This window comes from Pipistrellus kuhlii, unplaced genomic scaffold, assembly GCF_014108245.1.
Source record: "Pipistrellus kuhlii isolate mPipKuh1 unplaced genomic scaffold, mPipKuh1.p scaffold_m20_p_12, whole genome shotgun sequence".
Taxonomy (NCBI): Eukaryota; Metazoa; Chordata; class Mammalia; order Chiroptera; family Vespertilionidae; genus Pipistrellus; species Pipistrellus kuhlii.
In genome coordinates, this window is record NW_023425427.1 from 6288142 (window position 1) to 6302591 (window position 14450).

The following is a 14450-nucleotide window of genomic DNA, read 5'->3' on the forward strand; positions in this document are numbered from 1 at the left end:
CACTGGATTAAACAACTGTGGTGCATTTACATAATGGGATACTACGCTATATTAAAAAAAGAAAGATCTCTTATCCTTTGAGACAGCATGGAGGGACTTCGAGAATATTGTTATGCTAATTGAATAAGCTAGTCAGAGAAAAACAAATATCACATGATCTCCCTTATATGTGAAATTTAATGAAAACAAAACAAAACAAAACTGATGCGCAAAAAAGATCCAGAGACATTGAAGCATGCAACAGACTGATATTTCAGAGGGAAGGGGAGGGGAGGGAATGAGAAGAGATTAAACAATGAACTCACAGTATCTGTATATATGCATGGCCCTTGGACACAATAGTGTGAGGGAAAGCCTGGGTAGAGAAAGGCAATGGGTGGGAGGGGGGGTGGGGTCAGTGGGATAAAAAAAAAAAAAGGGACATCTGTAATACTTTCAACAATAAAGATAATTTTTCAAAAAGATTCCCTAGGCCACCTAATCTCAAGACACTTTCCTAACAATAACAAAAATTGTTTGTACAGCAAATCACCATGGTGTTTCTCAAGTGGTGTTTCCTACTTCACAGCTGCACCTGGGGTTTGTTCTAGCAGAGCAGCTGAAATGCAGCACAAAACAAACCCACTTTTCTCTCACTTCTCGATGTTAGCGCTTCCTACCAGCACTCTCTCCTTTCAGCTTCCTGATGAGTGAGGAGTGGAGGCAAAGGAACTCTGTGTTGCTCTATCTTTTCCTTTGTTGTCATAATTTTCAGCCTGGGTAAATGCAGGGAGTGATGAGAGAGAGAGAGGGAGAGAGGGAGAGAATTATATGATTCCTGGATCACCTGTGTTTCTTACAATGCCGTTGCCTTCTTTCTGAATTGGAAGCAAGTTTCTGGTTCAAACAGAAGGCAAGGCCTCTTAGGGATGTCGGCTTCCCCACTTACTCAGTTACAGATAGAACACCCTAGCTTGTTTGAGTACCACTGACCTCCTACACATGTGGGACGTTGAGAATGTTATGTGCAAATGGATGGCAAGGGATGGCAGGCATAGATTTTGCATGTATATCCTCTGTTCATACCTCCATCCAACTTCACTTACAAAACACCAAGTGTAAAAATAAAATCAAGAATTTCAAACCACAGCCCTAACTGGTTCGGCTCAGTGGATAGAGTGTCGGCCTGCGGACTAAAGGGTTCCAGGTTCAACTCCAGTCAAGGGCACAAGCCTGGGTGGTGGGGTCCATCCCCAGTGGTGGGCATGCAGGAGGCAGCTGATCAATGATTCTCATCACTGATGTTTCTATCTCTCTCCCTCTCCCTTTCTTTCTGAAATCAATAAAAATGTAATACAAATGTTTTAAAAGCATTTCAAGCAACAGCAAAGCACTGAACCAAGCACAGCCCATTTGAGTCCTGGGCTGTGCGACTGCACGGGCTGCACTCCCACGAAACTAGTCTTGCTCAGATGCATGGGCTCAGCCCTAAGCATTCCTTAGCCTGTCAGTCCTCAGGCTGAGCCTTGCTGCTTAGCAATCGATCCTCAGGCCTGGTGCCTTGTGCCTGCGTGGTGAGCAGAGGGACTCAGCTACCAGCCTCATGTTCTTTGTTCTTCACTGTGGGGCGCGGCTACAGAGTTTGGACAGGTTCAAGCCTTGGACTGACGAGAGGGCACAGTCCTTTCGTGCACGTCCCCACTTGGAGGGCAGAGCCCTCCCAGCACAATGATAGCTAAAAAAAAAAATAAACATCTTGACTACAGCCTTACTTTGCCTAATGGCATCTGCTATAGAAAAAAGACACGGCTTGTGGGCATTGGCGCTGGAAGCAGCATCCCACTGAATCCCAGCTTTCCTTCTCCTGTCTGTCTTTTCTAATCTTTCACCACCTCCGATCAGGGTCACTGAACTTGGCGGAACTGGTGAGGCACATAAGGCACCCTGGGGCTGAGTATGCCATGGCCGTGCCGGCTCAGCACACTTCACCAAGTGGGTGCATGAAGGGAGCCCAGGACGGCCCAGAGGGCTACTGCATTCCACTTTTTCATTGTTGGTGCCGCTCAGGGGATCCACATCCATCCCTAGGAACACTGAAACAGCCAGTGTCTTACAACCTTCCTCTGTCCATTATTTAGCCACATGCTCATTAGCCCCTATTAATGTACATTCAGGACGCAGCAGGGAACAAGCAGGCACAATCTCCCTCGTCCTTGAGGGGGTCTATAGTCTATTTAGGAAGCAGACAATAATCAAGCAAATAAACAAATACGTTGTAAGCTGACTTTAGGGAGAACAAGACTTGCAAAGGCGGAGGAGAAACATGACTTTGGGAGAAGAACCAGCAATTGCAAAGGTCATGAGATGAAAACCAGCTGATGGTTTTCAGGGAACATCACAAAGGCTCAAGGGAGCAGGCTGGGGCCTGCGATGGGCCTGGAGAGCCAGCACTGCAAGCAGGCCGGATGGGTTTCCAGGAGGGATGGCAAGCCGGTGGAGATCTGGAGCAGTGGAGTGTCTCATTTCCATTTTTATAAGTTTGCATTGGGAGCTGTAGAAAATAGATTGCACTTGTGAATGGAAGATGAAGATTAGAGCCATAGCCCTGCCTACATTTCCCAAATCTGCAAAATAACAGGGTTTCCAGTTTTTAAAGGGGACCAGAATGTGTACTAGTTCTGTATCCTGCTGCGACTCTTCAGTTAATAGTTGAAAATTAAACTTATGTGTATGTATGTGACAAAAATAAGCAACCAGTTGGTACTCTTCACCACAGAAACCTCAATGCAGAGAGGAAAAAAAGCAGAAGGATGCTGCTCCAGCCAGCCTGGCCAGCTGTGGCAGTGTGGCTGTGCGATGCAGCGCGGCTCTCTGGGTGGCCACCAGGGGGCGAGAGAGAGCCTCGCCGCAATTCTGTCTTCTGGTTCTCTCTGCCAGGACACACCTGTCTTCCTTCCTCTTTGTCAGCCTCAGGAACCAGATTCAACTGCGTCCAGAATGCTGATGGCAAATGAAGCTATGAATTCTTCCCCTTCTCCTGTGGATGAGCTGGAATAGATACAAGCAAGGACACTTACAGACAACTTGGGGAGCCTGCTGCCCCTGTTACCCAATAGGAATTCCTCTCTAAGGCCAGAGGTTAACTTCTGGATAATAAATCAAATGTGTATTTTTTGTTGTTTTCATTTTTGTAGCCATTTCATCAGCATTTGATTCATGCTCTCCTTTGTTTTTCTACAACTAAATTAAAACGTGATTGAATAAAGAACACTCTCTAAAACATGATTAGACTACACTACATGCATTGTAAGCTGATCATGAATCATTTAACATGGAATGTCACACGAATTGGTATTTCTTATACAAAATTGTTTATATAGCTGTTTTATAGCACAAAATGTTTGGGGCGGTGAATACACAATACAATATGCAGATGATGCATGATAGAATTGTACACTGGAAACATATTATTTTATTAGCCCCAATAAATTCAATAAAAAAGGAAACTATAACACAAAGTATATGATACTAGATTTATAAATAAGGTATTTGAAGATTTAAATCTTTGGCACTGCCCCCTTTAGAATTGCACGTTAGTTATATATTTTTTAATTCTTTGAGAATTACATTTTGACATTAGTACGAACTAATAAGTGGTTGATTGCTGTGGGAGCAAAGCTCTAGGAGCTCTGGGGACCTGCAAAGGATGAGGAGGGTGAGTGCCTGGCGAATCAAAGAATGCGAATTCCCGAGCTGAGCCTTGGAGGAAAGTTAAGTTTAACAGGTTGACAAAGAAGGCTCTGAAAAATAAATTACTAGGGTTTTGTTGATCACAGGAGAGTCACCCAGTTTGGTCTTTTTCTTCATGTCCTTGTGAGGCGACTCCCTATTTCTGGATAGGAGAATGGAATGCCAGCTGTAGAGCTGTGTTGCTCACATTCCCCCTTCAAGAAGGGGCTCACGGGCCAGCTGTGAGGAGTGTGTCCAGCTGACAGCCTCCCTGTTACCTCTTTCAGATTTCCCTCAACTCTTGAGCTCAGCTACTAATCTTGTTGGGGTGGGCCGAGCCCATGACTGAGAAGGACTGTGTGACAAGGACCTAACCATTTCTGCCCAGCACAGGACTCTGCTAAGGTGCTCCAGAGCTCCCAGTGGGGCTGACAAAGACTTTGTCAGATCCACTCCCCTTCCCTAATCCTGCTTCCTCCTTTTCCCTTTCATAAGGGTTACACCCCAATAAACCCTTTCCACTCCTAAATGTGTCTCAGGGCCTGCTTTGCCCAAGACCCAGCTGACACAGATGAGACGTGTTTGTTGTTAGTTTTAAGCAACCTTTCCCAGGTGAAGGAAGTGGGTGTTTTAGAACTGGCTTTGAGTCAGTACCAGCAGGATGCAGAAGAATCCTGTGTGCTGGGGACCATGCCATACTTCCACACTGGCACGTGAACCAAACAAGCTTTTGCTTCTTGCTGTTCTCCTTGGCACTGACTGCACCTTGGTGTTATATAACATGGCTTGAGTGCTGCCATGGTCATGAAATCCATTTTTAGTCAGCCAGTTAGTTTTAGTCAAGTTGCCTGGTTATAAAAGGGTCATATATCTGATTGTACATGGACTCCATAAGCCCCTTACCCACTCACTGAGTCATGACTTAGGACAGCCAGCTCTCAGCCACCTGGTAGACTGCCACCCTTCCTGCAGGCCACTTATAAAAGGCCTTATACTTGGTGATGGGTGAGGAAATCTTAATGTTGTCGGTGACCAGGTCCTTAACTCAAATCCATCAATGGAAGGGAATAGCTTTTGCTTTTTGTTTTTGGAAGCATTTCCTAATTTCTTATTAGAAGAGCAATACCTACCTACTCATTCATCCACCCATTCACCTGCCAAATATTTATTTACCAAGAGATGGTTGTTACTTGCCCCTTTCCTGATCAGACTCTTGCAGCTACACCCATGGTGCCATGCTTTTGAAAAATCTACATGCAACTTTTTAGTATCAACTACCAGGCAGACACCTCTGAGGTTCATTACTTACTCCTGATCCATCAGCCCTTCGTGTCAGAAACATCAAGCCTCTCCCTGCCCTGTGTTTCTCAGTGGTCGATGCATCGGGTTTGATTCCTGATCAAGGACACATACCTTGGTTGCAGGTGTGATCCCTAGCCCTGGCTGGAAGGGGGGGGGGGCGGTGCGCGAGACAACCAATCCATCTGTCTCTCTCACATTGATGTCTCTCTCTCTCTGTTTTACCATCCCTCCTTCCCATCCACTCTGAAAACTCAATGGAAAAATATACTTAGGTTAGGAAAACATCAAAGCCTCGACCTATGTAGTAGAGTCAATAGGAGTAGGGGCTCTTGGATTAGACAGTGTTGGGTTCCAATATGGGTTTCTCCACTTATTAGTTGTGTTATCTTGTTATGTTTACTTAACCTCCACGAGTCGTAGTTCATGCCTCTGTAAAACAGGATACTAGCATCTATCATATAGAGCTATTGTGAGGATTATATGAAATAATATTTGTAAAGCACTTTAGCTAATATTCATTGAGTTCTTACTCTGTTTCTGAAATCAAAATGTTATTTTTAAATATCCGTGACCCGGACAGATGACATTTATACTGTGTCAAAATAAATCCCCAGAATAACAATTTGCCTTCGTGAACAAAGATGACTTTGAATACGACCTTTTTTCTTTGATTACCAGATTGTTTCTAAGTTCATTCAAGTCTAAGTAGCTGTTGCAAATTGAGCGTGACATAACAGTTTGGATTCACTTACCATGATTAAGATGTGGAAATATGACCTAATGTTAGCTCTCTGTTCTTAAAATATTGGTAGATGTTATCATCCATGGAGTGGTTGATAATTCTTAACAGCAGTGAGGACCACAGTATTGGGTACCATAAAACAGAAGGTCCAGAGGCTACCTCCCCAGGGTAGTCTCAGAAGACAGGATGCATACTTGGTCCACCTGCTACTATGGTGCTGGTTGAGACTGGCTCCTCAGAAGTGCTGCTTGTACCCTGGCAGACAGGAAGGAGTTGGCTTGCTTGGGTTCCATAGGCTGGCAGAACAACCCAACTCACATTTATTTTTCCATAAACCTTTACTTCCAAGAGACCTCCTTGACCCCCTTACCCTGTCCACTGGACCAGGAGAGGATCAGAGCCCACTAAAGAGTGTGCCCCTCAGGTAAGGTGCCACCCATCTGGAGGAAAAAAATCTTCTGGTTTCATACCTGGAATTAGGTGATAAGGCTTTAATTTTAAAAACTTTCTAGCTCAAAATTAGATTGTTTTCAAATCACCCTCACATTGACCAGGATTTTCTGGAGGGCACAGCCTCTATCTTATTTATGTCTTTAACTCTCGAAGTGCCTGGCACAGAGCTAGTGTAGAGTAGGCATTTGGTAATGGTCATTGAATTTAGTTGAATCATTATTTCTCGAAAGTCCTGTAGTAGCATCTTCTCTGAAAGCAACTTGCTGCACCACACACAAAGTTACTCTACAGTCAAAGGTTGTATCTGTGTGCCTTGCATTAGACAACAAGCGTGTTCCCTGTTGATGGGTGGCCAAGAGAACTTTTGTAAACTGAATCCTTATCCCATGTACTTATACAATCATCTGGGAGATGAAACATCAAGAGTTACTCTCTCTTTTTCTTTCCCCACCTCTACCTTTTACTGTCCTCCCTAATATAAAAAGTCAATAATTCATTTAACTGTGAAATTTATTTGTCATCTATAAAGTTGTTAGAGTACTTTTAGACGGTTATTCCAGACTCCTACAAAAATATTTAAATACAATGCAGGAGTATAGTTTAATTTCTATTGTAAGAATTCTATAGTAAAGCAAAGAATCATTTTGGAATGATTTAATATTATTTCAGCTTTGGTTTTGTCTGGGTTTTCTTTCACCAAGTCCTTAGCTCACAGCTCTTGGGTATTTGTGCAGCCATGACCTTACTGTCTCAATGTTTGCCAGGTGGCATTGGCAAAGCTTACTGACCCCCTCAGACCCAAAACTGGGCAGATTTGAAATGGAAGTGAATAAACAGGGTGAGCAATGGTCAACTCAGATTTGAGTAGATAAGATCCTCCATAACCTAGGCTTCATAGATTTCAGTCCTATCTTCCCCTATATTCCTGTGACCCAATAATATTAATTCGCAGGCCATTTCCCAAAAGTAATATTCCATTTATAAAAGAATTTTCTATAAAGTTTCCTCTAATAACAAGAACACATGGAGCCTCTATTATAGGACTTGGTGTACAATCATTCCTAAGGTGATACTATGTACCAGGTGCTACAGTAGGTACAAAGGTGAAAAAAAAAAAAAAAGATGGCACCACCAGAAGCAGATATGGTGCTTACAATATGGCGCTCTGATGTGGGTACAGAGTTAGGAGGCCAGAGGGTTGGGATACAGATGACGAGGCAGCAACGGTAGCTGACTCTCCCCTGAGCATTATAGCCCAGTTCATCTTGCAAACCGGTTGCTCTTGGAGAGAATGAACTAGACAAAATGAAGTGCACAACCTTTGTCAAGCTCAGTTCCTCTATGTCAGGGGCAGGACAGCCAGCAGGCTACACATGGGGCCTGCAGTTAGATAGACCTCAAAATACCAGTGACTGGATATTGGTTGAGCATGAACTAGGAATGATTACATAAGGGGCTGGGATGACTTTGGAAAGCAGGCCACAACTAGAATGCCACAATTCCTACATTCATTGCCTTCTGCCCATGATACTGGCCTCTTTCTGAATTGGGGGGTGTAAAAGGCAACCATTAGCACAAGCCAGGAATGAGCCATAGCTTTTAACAAGTCCCAGTAGCAGGCACAGGAGCCCAAATCACAACATCCCTCTCATCAAGAATCCCCTTCCCACATGCTCTCCACATCTCCTTCCCACATGCTCTCCACATCTCCACACCTGGCTACACTTCAAGACTTCCCCAAGACCCATTTTCCCAGGAACGATTCTGATTCCATCAGCCCAGTTGTGCCAGACATAGTCTGAGGGTTCTACACACACCATAACACTGAATCCCCATAGCAATCTATCAACAGGTACAATTATCCCCATTAAGAGAACACTAAGGCTCTGAGAGGTTAAATTTGTCCTCGTGGCTTCAAAAGGACAGCGATAGGACTGAAACCCCAGTCTACATGACTTCAAAGCCAGTGTTCTTAAGCACTTTCTACAGGATGTCACCTCCCCAGCATCACCCCTTTTTCTGACTCAAGATGTTCTGGACTTGGTCCCACTTTGTTGGGTTAGGTCATAAGCTTGTACAATGACGTGTTTAGTATGTATGTAATGCATTTCCTCACTTTCACTGAAGGTTGTTTGAAGAAAGGGATGACAACTTTTACTTCTCCATTTCTCTTGGGTAGTCTCTGGTATTTGTAGTAAACATTTGTTCATTTATTATGGTTGAATTCAGACAACAAAGGAAAAAGAATTAAAATATCCTCAATACTAGACACCATACCTTCAAGGCATTATTGTATTAAACCCCATTCTAATCTACTCCCTCTGAATGCTTTGTGATAGGTCCTGTCATCTTTAGTAGAGTCAGTTTCTTTTGTTTCTGAGGCTGTTGAAACGAAGTAACTCACCCATTTCCACACACATTGTGCCTGATAAATCATGGATTGTCTACACATTGTATTTCCCAGTTCTACTCCATCCTTGATACACATAATTGGCTTTCTGATTTCACAATTAACTCAGGTTCCAAAAGGCAGCTTTTTATGATATCCACTATTTTTTTTTAACTGTCCCTTTTGATTAATGTCAAGCCACTAAGTAGATCTACTAGATATATGATTGAAAGGAAATCTTGGCATTATATCAATGAATATAGACCATGCATGAAGTGGGAGGAGAAAAGGTACTGCCTCATGGACAAAAAAAAAAACAAAAACAAAAAAAACCCGGACCCAGAGTGAATATAAAGACAGAGGATCTGGGGAGTGGAGGCATCATCAGGGAAAGACTCACTCCAAGTGCCTGTAGCTGAATCAGAATCATTCCACCCAAGATGAAGCTGCTGCTGCTGTGTCTGGGGTTGACGCTGGTCTGTGCACAGGATGCAGGAAACCATGATGTTGTGACAAGCAACTTTGATATATCAAAGGTAGAGTTGAAGGAGCATAGGGTCTTCTGACTTTGGGGGTGGTTTGGGGGATTCTGAAGCAAGGAGGCCAAGAGATTTTTGATATGTTAGGCAAAGGGGGTGGGTTTCTGCCTTGGACTAAGAGGATTCGTACCAGGTGGAAAAGTGATAACACCTGGAAACCTCCACAAGAGCCTTTCATGTGTAGTCAATTGACCTGGGTTCCATTTCCATATCACCACTGTGAGTCCAGGCCCACGAGCCAGAGGTCAAGGATACAGATGTTTATGTCGTGTGTCCCTCTCTTCTTTTCTTGCACAATCATTTTACTGATTTATTGCAGGTTTCAGGGGAGTGGTATACCATTCTCTTGGCCTCAAATGATAAAGAAAGTATTGAAGAAAATACTGCCATGAGGAATTTTATGGAAACCATGCAAGTCTGGGACGACTCTTCCGTGACACTGAATATGCATGTAAAGTAAGTGTAGCCTTTTTTACTCGGGAAAGGGAAAACAGCAGCCTGAGTATGGTCTTGGTACTCTAAACACACACACACACACACACTCCCTCTCTCTCTCTCTCTCTCTCTCTCTCTCTCTCCCTCTCTCTCTCTCTCTCTCTCTCATTCACATACAGACAACATTGTGGACCTGTATTCAAAATCAGAGTCACACATCTGGCACTGATGTAGGACTGAAGAATTTGCCTGTTACCTAGATTCGGAAATAAGAATTGGTGACTGGGATAAATTAAATGGGAAGGATAGGAGTTTACAGATTGAGGTATCAGAATCATAAGAAGGGTGGCAATATAGCATAGCTTAAGTGCATGGCTTTTGGGGTCAACAGCTTAACTATCTCTTGAAATGATCTCTTACTAGTTGTGTGACCTAGAAATTTTATCTCTTTCCACCCCAATTTTCCCTTGGGTAAAAGAAGATGATAATAATTCTTTCTCATGGATGTGTGTGTGTGTGTGTGTGTGTGTGTGTGTGAAACAATGCTGATTGAGGACTTATTGATTATCTAGGCAAGTAGCTATGGTAATAATAATAGTGTGAAGTGGTGGTAGAGTAATAATGATATCAGTAGTTGACTCATTTTTAAAGAAGCAAATAAAGTGAAATAAGGGAAATAAAAGCTGTTTCAATGTATGGGAGTGGGGGGGCAATGGGAAGATATGTACACATGTAATACCTTAATAAAAAAAATGGGAAAAAATTGTACCAGAAATGTTCTACAGTTAATTGAATCAGATGCTCAAGTCACAGGTGGAATGTGAGGGGGCCAGGCCCATCTATATCTCCTGGGCATCAGCTCATTTTGTTTTACAGAGTCAATGGAAAGTGTACTGCAATTTCTTTGCATTGTGACCCAGCAAAAGAGAATGGTGTTTATAATGTTAACTGTAAGTATACAAAAATGACTTTGTAAATTCTACTTCCAACTGTAAGAAATTGACTAAATACTCACATTCTTAGTATCTTCATCAATTCCTAATCAATGCATGTTTAGATAATGTAAACGGGGTCATCTAATAATCAATATCCTCAATTTGGGAGAACTTTGTTTGTAAAAGCCAGTGCCTGGCACACAATACCATCAGAATAAGATGGTAATTTGGTCATTTGTACCACCTGCAACAAAAGAAAATAGGCAAAAACAAATACACAAGCAAAAAACATATATTGTTAGGATAGCTACTCATTCTCTGCCCGCTTTCAGGTTGTTTTTGGTGTCCATTGCCACAGCACATTGCCCAGATAGAGTATTGGGTATATAATCCAGTGGGCTTATAGACAGAACAGAGACACATAGTTGGCAGAGATGGCCGAGGGAGATAGGAGAGCCTCAAGGAGGATGATATAGGGGAAGTGGCTACTGTGGCTGATTTTTTCTACCATTAGTGTTCAATGACAAGCAGAGGAATTTTTACTAGTAATCAATTCTACCCTTAGATGTTGCCATATGAAGCCCAGGGAAATACCAATGGAAGGCCTTAGATTTCACTTTTTATCTCTGCCAGGATATGCACTTGAATTTTCTCTGTGTAAGAGAATAGGTAGAGTTTAACTTGTTTCCCATGAACAAAGAAGTTCTGAGCCATGTTCCTTTTCTTCCACAGATGCTGGATACATTACATTTGGCATAATTGAAGTGGTCTATGATGACTATATTATTTTTCATCTCATTAATTACAACAATGAGAATATATTTGAGATGCTGATACTCTTAGGTAGAGTATATTTATTTTCATTTTGGGGTGGGGAGACAGGGGAAGAAAGAAAACCAGAACAAAGTAGTCCATCCAATCTTATCCTGGGACATCTCTCCTTCTCTGAAGAAGAGGGGCTCACCTTGGGTAATCCCTCAGGCTCACTGAGGGGAAAATAATGAATTTTTTTTTTATCATGACACAAGGATATCCTAAAATTGTCAAAATTTCTGCCCACCCTAACTTCTGCCTAAGCACCAATTAGTGCCATCCATTTCCATCCATCTGCTCCTGCATCATTCCCAGAGCCTCAATAACCAACACACAAGACACAGCAGTTATTGTCACTTTTCCCACAGCCCGAAAACCAGATGTGAGCCCAAAACTCAAGGAAAGGTTTGAGGAATTTTGTCATGAATATGGAATTGCTGAGAAAAACATACTGGATGCAACCAAAATTGGTAAGTTTAGCTATCTCTGGTTTTCTCCTTTTACATTCCCATATTCCTGCATGGAGAAATGCTTGAGAAGGTAACACCTCCAACCAGTCCCCTCTGTCCTGACCTGGGAAATCATTTGATGTCCTGCTGAGAAATAAATGGGCTGGTGTTTGACTGTGCTCTGCTCTGTCTCTGCAGATCGCTGTCTCCAGGCCCGAGGGAGCAATGATGCCTAGGCCTCCAGGTTGGTGATGTCTGATGGAGAGGGGGTGGCCCAGGGACCACTGCCTTCCAACACCATTAGGGGTTTGTGTCCAAAGATTACAATGAAGCCCTAGCTGATTTGGCTCAGTGGATAGAGCAATGGTCTGTGGACTGAAGGGTAATGGGTTCTATTCTGGTCAAGGGCATGTTGCAGGCTAGATCCCCAACCTTGGTTGTGACATGTGAGAAGGCAACCAATCGATGTATCTCTCTCACATAGATATTTCTGTCTCTGCATCTCTCTCTCTCTCTCTTTCCTCTCTCTATAAAAATCATGGGAACATATCATCAGGCGAGCATTTAAAATTTTTAAAAAGATTACAAATAATTGGGTAAAGAAGTTTGTGGAATGAGCTTGAAAGTTGGAATTGGGGTTCTGGGCTCAGGGCCCACTCATTCCATGAGCTGTAGAGCAAATGACCTAAGTAATTAAAAGGAAAACAATGACATGTGCCTTACAGAGTTACTGTGTGGATATCCTGCTGGTGAAAAGGCCTCAGTAATTGACAAAGTCCTAAAAATCATTAAGAATTGTAATGTGAAATAGGAAAAGAATACTGGGGTGTGAGTATAATAGTCTAATGCATTCCTGTCTTTTGTCCATCTTCCAATGCCAAAATGTGTGGTCTCATTCCCCAATATTTGGTAATACTGTCTCTCTTTGAGCTCTGCACATCCTTAACTTCTGATTTGTAAATAGAGTTGTCTAACCCTCTAGTTGTCTTTTACCTGGAAAACAGGCTCACTTTCTCCATCTGTTTCTTACCTTAGCTTTATTGTGGGGCTTTATTCAGATGATACATGGGAATATCTTAGCAACTATGGCCTGAATAAAGTCAGCGTTTAATACAAGGAAGCTATGATTTTGGCCATTCTCCCTCAATTTATCAAAAATCCCTCAAAACTTAATGCTGAGAATGGCAGAAACCAGCCTAGGATCCTTCATTGATTATTCCTCTCTCTTTCTCATAGACTCAGCTCAGGAAAGGTTAAGCAATAGAAAAACAACTACCATCTATTGATTCAATGACTTTCTTCCCCCTATTCTGGAAAGAAACATAAGTTTCAGTACAGATTGATATCTATTTCTTCACCATTTTTCTCTGTAATAAAAATTCTCTTTGTCTTCAATTCAACAAAGGATGTGCTTAATGAATTTCTATGCTCTCTCTCATCTGCTTATTTAGTGCTGAGTGAATGCTTCCTCACCTGGCTCCAGATCTTCATTCCATGGTCCCTTTGTCAGCCTGTGACAAGATCTGCAACCTGATCTACATCACTATCATCCAAGAAGGAATTATCTCTGAATCTTCTCTAATTGTCTAGGCAGACTCAACAATTCTCGAACAGTCAAAGGTTTCCTCCAAATTTCTGACTCTGTTTGCCATACTCAGAACTCTACCATGAATAAGACCTCCTGTAACCTGATCAATAAATGATTAGTTTTGCAGTCATGTGATTGTCTTTGTGTGTGAGAGAGACATGGGGCTGATGGCAAGGGAATGAGGGAACGTCCTTGACTCTGTATCCATAATGGTCTTCTAGCTTCTAAGAATCTTCCTGAATTTCAGAATTCTCCCTCTCCAGCAATCAGTCTCTGTCCCGGTGATGCTGTTTGCATTTTGATTGGCCTATTTCTTAGTAATCCGATAACACAAACTGTGAGATTTGCTCTACAATTTGCCCTGATCCTAGAATTCTGTTTCTTAGGGGAGTACTGAGAGAGAGTTGCTGCTGAGGCTGATCTGGGCTCACTAAGTTTCAGGACATACCTCCACATTCCAGCCTCCCTACATTGTCCATTTTATACACAGGCAGCATCCTTTAATGCTCTCAGAAAACCTTCTTCAACCAGCACTGTTATCTACTGTGAGCATGTTAAGTGAGATGTCATGAAATATGAGCAATAGAGATCTTTAAGCATCTCTATTTGGTATAGTCAAGAATCACTAAGGAGACTAACGGGTCTTAACCTCATTTGGGGGGAGCTTAGGAGATTTGGAGAAAAGAAAGTTAAGGTTCTTTCTCCACTTATAATCCTTTTTTTTTTTTTTTTTTTTACATCCGATGATAAAAACTGTCAAAATTGCACATTGGTGCTGAAACAAAGCAACATGAGGGTGGGTTGTCATTCATGAAGTATGTCTCAGTCATTATGAACATAAGCTTAACGACAGGTAGACCCAGTTGTTCTGTTGGACACAAACAATCTCATAAAACATCAATATCAGACAAGGTCACTCTGAGATCATTAAAACCAGATTATCACGCAATCCAAAACCCTGTCTTTCGCTCAGCTAAAATGAGTGACTGCGCCTTTATCAAGTACTAGGCACCTGTTGCAGGAATATTCCCACCCACTACCCCCACCTCTCCCACCCCCCACCTCTCCAGTTGCACCGGTGGCCACCTCTACCACTG

The 14450-nt window shown here is 42.5% G+C and overlaps 1 pseudogene; it reads left to right on the forward strand.

Annotated features, from left to right (window-relative positions):
- Positions 1-8928: 8928 nt before the first annotated feature.
- Positions 8929-12103, forward strand: LOC118716680 (annotated as a pseudogene).
- The last annotated feature ends 2347 nt before the right edge of the window (positions 12104-14450 follow it).